Below are 9,519 nucleotides of genomic sequence, written 5' to 3' on the forward strand. Positions count from 1 at the left end.
AAGAGAGAGGGAGGAAAGAGAGAGAGAATGAATAAATATCAAAATATGGAAACCAGTGAGATTCAAAAAAGATTGGTGGTATTACAGAAAATAACTCAACCCACCGAGGAGGAAAACAAAGAATTGACAAGTCTATTTGCAATATTTTCTTCAAGACTATTGACATCGTCAAGCTATTCATTTTAATTCAAGTTTTTTCTTAAATAAATGGAGGAGAGAGTGAAGTCATTTCTAAGGATTCTTTATGTTTTAAAAATTAAGATTCAAATGTGCATGTTGGAAACTAAAAAGGTTTTTGCACTCTGCAGGAATTTTTCTCATAAATAAATGAGTTATTGTCTCAAATGTAAAAAGAAAACTAATACTAAAAATATTTCATATATTAAAAGTAAAAATAACAGGGTTATACAAAAAGGTATATGTTCGGTGTGTGGTTCACCACAAACTCAATTTATCTCCAAACACAAACTCGGAGGAGATATACAAAAGTTTTTATCAGGAAGTAAATTTACAACTACTGGAATACCAGGGGAATTACATCTTCCAGGGTATTCTTTCTGTGGTCCAGGCACAAACTTGGATAAAAGATTAGATGAGGCAGACAATCCTAACTCCTGGAGTAAACCAATCAATAGAGTTGATGAAGTGTGCATGAGACACGATATTGATTATGGGAATACCACAACGTTGGAAGAAAAGCATGAAGCCGATAGAGAAATGTTGTATAATTTGTCTCTGATACAAAATCCAACCTTGAGAGAAAAAGTTGATAGGTTCATCGTGAAGAAGATGATTAGTGCTAAATTGAAACTTGGACTTGGAAATTCAAAAAACTTATAGGCTCTCATGATGCCATTAAGACTGAAGAGCAATTAGCTGATGAATTACATAAACCAATATTCACAAAGTTTCAGAGAAGGAAAGTTTATTCAAAGGAAGTTGATTATATCTGGTCTGCTGATTTGATTGAACTCAATAATGATAAGGGGTACAAGTATGCTTTAACCGTTATTGATTTGAGGAGTAGATATGCGTGGGTTGTCCCTTTAAAAAACAAAACAGGTAATACTCTTATGTTAGCTTTTCAACAGATATTTAATAAAAGTAAGAGAAAACCTAAAAAATTGTGGACTGATGAGGGTAGAGAGTTTTATAACAAGACATTTATGAATTTTCTAAAAAATAACAGTATTACATTATACAGTACCTTTAATGAAGGGAAGGCAGTTGTTGTTGAACGTTTTAATCGTACCTTAAAAGAGAGACTATATAAAAATTCACACAACTCGGTTCACAACAATGGTCATCTTTTATTCAGGATATTGTGGATAAGTATAATGACACGATTCACACGTCAACGAATATGAAGCCATCAGAAACATTTACAAAATTAACATATGAACAGATTAATGTCAGAAAACCTAAGTTCAAAGTTGGTGATATCGTAAGAATATATAGGTGGAAACCTCATTTTGAAAAGGGTTTTACTGAACGATGGACGAAAGAACTTTTTAAAATTGTTGATGTAATAGATACAGTTCCTTGGACTTATAAAATATATGATTTGGAAGGGGAAGAGATTTTAGGTTCATTTTATTCACAGGAATTACAAAAGACAAAACTAAGCAGATAATACACCTTTGTGGACACTCGAGGGCCAAGTCCGAGGTGTATAACAGTATATAATATGTGTCAAGGGGTGGACGTTCTTACATCTGTGAACCCCAAACACAGAATCCTCAACTGAATAGTCAAGGCTTAACTTTTGTTTGTGTGTGTGTGTGTGTGTGTGTGTGTGTGTGTGTGTGTGTGTGTGTGTGTGTGTGTGTGTGTGTGTGTGTGTGCAATGGGAGCAATAGGTTGGCGCTTCACTCCCTCCTACTATACACCGTTGTGGACACTCGAGGGCCAAGTCCGAGGTGTATAACAGTATATAATGTGTGTCAAGGGGTGGACGTTCTTACATCTGTGAACCCCAAACACAGAATCCTCAACTGAATAGTCAAGGCTTAACTTTTGTTTGTTGATGTGTATGTGTGTGTGTGTGTCCCAACCCTCACATTCAAAATCTCAACCCCAACCCTCACATTCAAAATCTCAACCCCAACTCAATCCTCACCCAACACAGTCTTTTCAAAATGAGATTTACCTATATATATATATATATATATATATATATATATATATATATATATATATATATATATATATATATATATATATATATATATATATATATATATATATATATATATATATATATATATATATATATATTTTACGTTTTTTTTTTTTTTTTCTCTTCTTCCAATTCTGTCTTTTAAGGCTTTCAGGTTTGATGACATAGAAAGAGGAGTAAGAACTTTCTTGATAGGTTTAAATCCCAAAGAGTGGTAGCATTTCAAGTCTTCAAAATAACCCCAACTTTCCAAGTCTCCAAGGTAGTTATTTAAACCATCAAGGCAGAACTCATTTACTGATTTTTTCAAAATTTGTGAGTCTCCAAGGTAGTTCCCATATTTAGAACCATCTTGGCAGAACCCTTTTCCTGAGTCTCCAAGGTAGTTATTTAAACCATCAAGGCAGAACTCATTTACTGATTTTTTCAAAATTTGTGAGTCTCCAAGGTAAAACTTGTATTCTGGCTCATCAACGTATAACTTGTTCAGTGGGTATTGTCTTGATAACACACAATGAGTACTATTGCTGTAAAACTCTTTTTCAGGATTTTGCTGGTCTCCAAGGTATAACTCTTTGGTTGGGTCATCAAGGACGAACTCGTTCTGTGGGTCTTGGTCGCTCATAAGGTCTTCAACCAAGCCAACAATTTCGCCCCCAAGTTGTAGCAAAAGCAGTATTTTCATTTCGTATTTCAGACACAATTTCCTGTGAGAGAAAATAATAATGTATTAATTAAGTTATTTAATTATTAAATGAGTATGCTTCAATCAAAGTTTGAAAATAGGAAAATAAAAAATCTTACCTCAACAGATAAGAGGTTTGAATCCAGTTCATCAACTTGAAGGTTTAGTTCCATACAAGACAGAGAGTTCCAAGGAACACCAAAGTCATCCCACTCAAGGTCTTGGTCGCTCATAAGGTCTTCAACCAAGCCAACAATTTCCCCCCAAGTTGTAGCAAAAGCAGTATTTTCATTTTGTATTTCAGATACAATTTCCTGTGAGAGAAAATAATAATGTATTAATTAAGTTATTTAATTATTAAATGAGTATGCCTCAATCAAAGTTTGAAAATAGGAAAATAAAAAATCTTACCTCAACAGATAAGAGGTTTGAATCCAGTTCATCAACTTGAAGGTTTAGTTCCATACAAGACAGAGAGTTCCAAGGAACACCAAAGTCATCCCACTCAAGGTCTTGGTCGCTCATAAGGTCTTCAACCAAGCCAACAATTTCCCCCAAGTTGTAGCAAAAGCAGTATTTTCATTTGTATTTCAGATACAATTTCCTGTGAGAGAAAATAATAATGTATTAATTAAGTTATTTAATTATTAAATGAGTATGCTTCAATCAAAGTTTGAAAATAGGAAAATAAAAATCTTACCTCAATAGATAAGAGGTTTGAATCCAGTTCATCAACTTGAAGGTTTAGTTCCATACAAGACAGAGAGTTCGAGGCAAGCACACAGCACACCATTGCCAGCAAAAACAAATGTTTAAAATGGAGCCTGGGTTTGAAGCTTTTATAGAGAAAGACTGGTGGGTGTGGTTTCCTTTGGAAATTCCCTGGGCAAGCCTAGGCAAGCCTTCATTGGGAAATTTTTCAAAACCATAACATCCTGTAATTTTCTAGCGATTTCTTTGTGAGTCAGAGATGAACTGGAAATGATGTAAGAGTGGGCGGGGCTTAGCAAAAGTAGGCGGAGCTGAGGAAAAGTGGGCGTGGCTTAGAAAAATACCTTATGAAAAGTGGGCGGAGCTTAGCAAAAGTGGGCGGGGCATAGGAAAAGTGGGCGTGGCTTAGAAAAATACCTTATGAAAAGTGGGCGGAGCTTAGCAAAAGTGGGCGGGGCTAAGGAAAAGTGGGCGTAGCTTAGAAAAAATACCTTATGAAAAGTGGGCGGAGCTTAGCAAAAGTGGGCGGGGCTTAGCAAAAGTGGGCGGGGCTTAAAGAAAAGTGGGCGAGGCTTAACAAAAAATAACCTGTGGCTCAGGAGGTGGCCAGATGAGAGCATTAAGAGAAGTTTATCATTTCGTAATGGCACAAAAGGGGTATCTTAAAAAATATAAAGATTCAAATGTTTTGTTTGTCAATATTTTAGATGGGGATTATTGTGCAAAGAAAATTAAACTATTGAAGGAATTTGAGAATGAACAAATCTTTATAGGTTCAATGAGTGAGCTGTTCAACCCCCAGGTGTTCAATTCAATGAGGTTCAACCTCCAAGTTAAAAGGGGAGACAAATAAATAGACCTTGGGATAAAAAGGGGATTTATTTTTAGGGAAAAAAATATGAATCGCTGAAAATCCCCCATTCATTTACATGGGGAAAAGTGAGCCAGAATCAGTATTCTTACCCTACTCACACATCCATACAGTGATTCACACATGCATACAGTGACACACTAGCATACAGAGGTACACACATGAATACAGAGGTACACACTAGCATACAGTGATACATACATCCATACAGTGATACACACATGTATACAGTGATACACACTAGCATACAGTGATACACACGAGCATACAGTGATACACACTAGCATACAGTGATACACACTAGCATACAGTGATACACACATCCATACAGTGATACACACATGCATACAGTGATACACACGAGCATACAGTGATACACACTAGCATACAGTGATACACACATGTATACAGTGATACACACGAGCATACAGTGATACACACTAGCATACAGTGATACACACATGTATACAGTGATACACACGAGCATACAGTGATACACACATGTATACAGTGATACACACTAGCATACAGTGATACACACTAGCATACAGTGATACACACTAGCATACAGTGATACACACTAGCATACAGTGATACACACTAGCATACAGTGATACACACTAGCATACAGAGGTACACACATCCATACAGTGATACACACATGCATACAGAGGTACACACTAGCATACAGTGATACACACTATCATACAGTGATACACACATGCATACAGAGGTACACACTAGCATACAGAGGTACACACTAGCATACAGTGATACACACTAGCATACAGTAATACACACTAGCATACAGAGGTACACACATGAACACAGAGGTACACACTAGCATACAGTGATACACACATCCATACAGTGATACACACATGCATACAGAGGTACACACTAGCATACAGTGATACACACATCCATACAGTGATGCACACATGCATACAGTGATACACACATGTATACAGTGATACACACTAGCATACAGTGATACACACTAGCATGCAGTGATACACACATGTATACAGTGATACACACTAGCATACAGTGATACACACATGTATACAGTGATACACACATGTTTTCAGTGATACACACATGTATACAGTGATACACACATGTATACAGTGATACACACATGAATACAGTGATACACACTTGAATACAGTGATACACACGAGCATACAGAGGTACACACATGAATACAGAGGTACACACTAGCATACAGTGATACACACATCCATACAGTGATACACACATGCATACAGTGATACACACTAGCATACAGTGATACACACGAGCATACAGTGATACACACTAGCATACAGTGATACACACATGTATACAGTGATACACACTAGCATACAGTGATACACACTAGCATACAGAGGTACACACATGAATACAGAGGTACACACTAGCATACAGTGATACACACATCCATACAGTGATACACACATGCATACAGTGATACACACTAGCATACAGTGATACACACGAGCATACAGTGATACACACTAGCATACAGTGATACACACATGTATACAGTGATACACACGAGCATACAGTGATACACACTAGCATACAGTGATACACACATGTATACAGTGATACACACGAGCATACAGTGATACACAATAGCATACAGTGATACACACATGTATACAGTGATACACACATCCATACAGTGATACACACATGTATACAGTGATACACACTCGCATACAGTGATACACACATCCATACAGTTGTACACACTAGCATACAGTGATACACTCTAGCATACAGTGATACACACATCCATAGAGTGATACACACATGTATACAGTGATACACACTAGCATACAGTGATACACACATCCATAGAGTGATACACACATGTATACAGTGATACACACATCCATAGAGTGATACACACATGTATACAGTGATACACACTAGCATACAGTGATACACACATCCATAGAGTGATACACACATGTATACAGTGATACACACTAGCATACAGTGATACACACTAGCATACAGTGATACACACGAGCATACAGTAATACACACTATCATACAGTGATACACACATGCATACAGAGGTACACACTAGCATACAGAGGTACACACTAGCATACAGTGATACACACTAGCATACAGTGATACACACTAGCATACAGTGATACACACTAGCATACAGAGGTACACACATGAATACAGAGGTACACACTAGCATACAGTGATACACACATCCATACAGTGATACACACATGCATACAGAGGTACACACTAGCATACAGTGATACACACATCCATACAGTGATGCACACATGCATACAGTGATACACACATGTATGCAGTGATACACACTAGCATACAGTGATACACACTAGCATGCAGTGATACACACATGTATACAGTGATACACACTAGCATACAGTGATACACACATGTATACAGTGATACACACATGTTTTCAGTGATACACACATGTATACAGTGATACACACATGTTTTCAGTGATACACACATGTATACAGTGATACACACATGTTTTCAGTGATACACACATGTATACAGTGATACACACATGTTTTCAGTGATACACACATGTATACAGTGATACACACTAGCATACAGTGATACACACTGGCATACAGTGATACACACTAGCATACAGAGGTACACACATGAATACAGAGGTACACACTAGCATACAGTGATACACACATCCATACAGTGATACACACATGCATACAGAGGTACACACTAGCATACAGTGATACACACATCCATACAGTGATACACACATGCATACAGTGATACACACTAGCATACAGTGATACACACGAGCATACAGTGATACACACTAGCATACAGTGATACACACATGTATACAGTGATACACACGAGCATACAGTGATACACACATGTATACAGTGATACACACATGTATACAGTGATGCACACGAGCATACAGTGATACACACATGTATACAGTGATACACACGAGCATACAGTGATACACACTGGCATACAGTGATACACACATCCATAGAGTGATACACACATGTATACAGTGATACACACTAGCATACAGTGATACACACGAGCATACAGTAATACACACTATCATACAGTGATACACACATGCATACAGAGGTACACACTAGCATACAGTGATACACACTAGCATACAGTGATACACACTAGCATACAGTGATACACACTAGCATACAGAGGTACACACATGAATACAGAGGTACACACTAGCATACAGTGATACACACATCCATTCAGTGATACACACATGCATACAGAGGTACACACTAGCATACAGTGATACACACATCCATACAGTGATGCACACATGCATACAGTGATACACACATGTATACAGTGATACACACTAGCATACAGTGATACACACTAGCATGCAGTGATACACACATGTATACAGTGATACACACTAGCATACAGTGATACACACATGTATACAGTGATACACACATGTTTTCAGTGATACACACATGTATACAGTGATACACACTAGCATACAGTGATACACACTGGCATACAGTGATACACACTAGCATACAGAGGTACACACATGAATACAGAGGTACACACTAGCATACAGTGATACACACATCCATACAGTGATACACACATGCATACAGAGGTACACACTAGCATACAGTGATACACACATCCATACAGTGATACACACATGCATACAGTGATACACACTAGCATACAGTGATACACACGAGCATACAGTGATACACACTAGCATACAGTGATACACACATGTATACAGTGATACACACGAGCATACAGTGATACACACATGTATACAGTGATACACACATGTATACAGTGATGCACACGAGCATACAGTGATACACACATGTATACAGTGATACACACGAGCATACAGTGATACACACGAGCATACAGTGATACACACTAGCATACATTGATACACACATGTTTTCAGTGATACACACATGTTTTCAGTGATACACACATGTATACAGTGATACACACATGTATACAGTGATACACACTAGCATACAGTGATACACACTAGCATGCAGTGATACACACATGTATACAGTGATACACACTAGCATACAGTGATACACACATGTACACAGTGATACACACATGTTTTCAGTGATACACACATGTATACAGTGATACACACTAGCATACAGTGATACACACATGTATACAGTGATACACACTAGCATACAGTGATAAACTCATGTTTTCAGTGATACACACATGTATACAGTGATACACACATAAATAGGTCAGGTATGGGAGCATGTTCCAGAACAGCACGTCGCTGCGTCCACTTTCCGCCGGTACTCCAGGGGCCTCCGTCTGGCCATCCCCCAGGCAGATGCCAGGCCCATCCCCATCTCCTTGAGATGATGGTCAACCTGTTGCAACCATGAGGCACGTGGTCGACCCACTGGCCTCCTCCACTCATGAGACTCCCCCGCTGAGAGAATCTGGTGAGCAGGATCAGAGTCAGGAAAACGAGCCACATGTCCATACAGCCGCAACTGACGCTCACGGACTATGCAGGTAACAAATCTCATCCGAGTCTCTCTCAGCAACCGCTCGTTGGACACAAAATCCGACCAGCGATAGCCTAGGATTCTCCGAAGAGACCTGGTACCAAAGGAATTAAGTCTCCGTCTCAGATCCTTGGTCAGAGTCCAGGTCTCGCACCCATAGAGCAAGACTGGAAGTACCAAGGACCTGAAGACTCGGACTTTCGTCCTCCCGCACAGGTACTGGCAGCGCCACACCCCATGATCCAGTGAATCCATGACTCCCCAGGCCCGACCCAGACGTCTATTGACCTCTGACTCGCAGCCAGCAGAGACATGAATATCACTGCCAAGGGAAGTGAATGTCTCCACGACCTCAACATCCTCACCACAAACAGACACAGACAGGACAGCAGCATCCAAGATGTCACCGAAAGCCTGGATCTTAGTTTTGACCCAAGAAACCCGTAATCCCAATGGCTCCGACTCCTCATTCAGCACCTGGAGGGCCCCC

At 38.8% G+C, this 9,519-nt stretch overlaps 1 long non-coding RNA gene across 1 annotated transcript; it reads right to left on the reverse strand.

The window, feature by feature from the left end:
- Window positions 1-2,342: 2,342 nt before the first annotated feature.
- Window positions 2,343-3,436, reverse strand: LOC147020411 (uncharacterized). The gene is made up of 3 exons (XR_015062086.1): window positions 3,276-3,436; window positions 2,984-3,178; window positions 2,343-2,886 (listed from the first exon to the last, which is right to left on the reverse strand). It is a non-coding gene; the product is annotated as an uncharacterized LOC147020411 (long non-coding RNA).
- Between the last annotated feature and the right edge of the window lie 6,083 nt (window positions 3,437-9,519).

Source organism: Eptatretus burgeri, chromosome 9 (assembly GCF_056783735.1).
Source record: "Eptatretus burgeri isolate ZD-2024b chromosome 9, Ebu_testis_v1, whole genome shotgun sequence".
Classification (NCBI taxonomy): domain Eukaryota; kingdom Metazoa; phylum Chordata; class Myxini; order Myxiniformes; family Myxinidae; genus Eptatretus; species Eptatretus burgeri.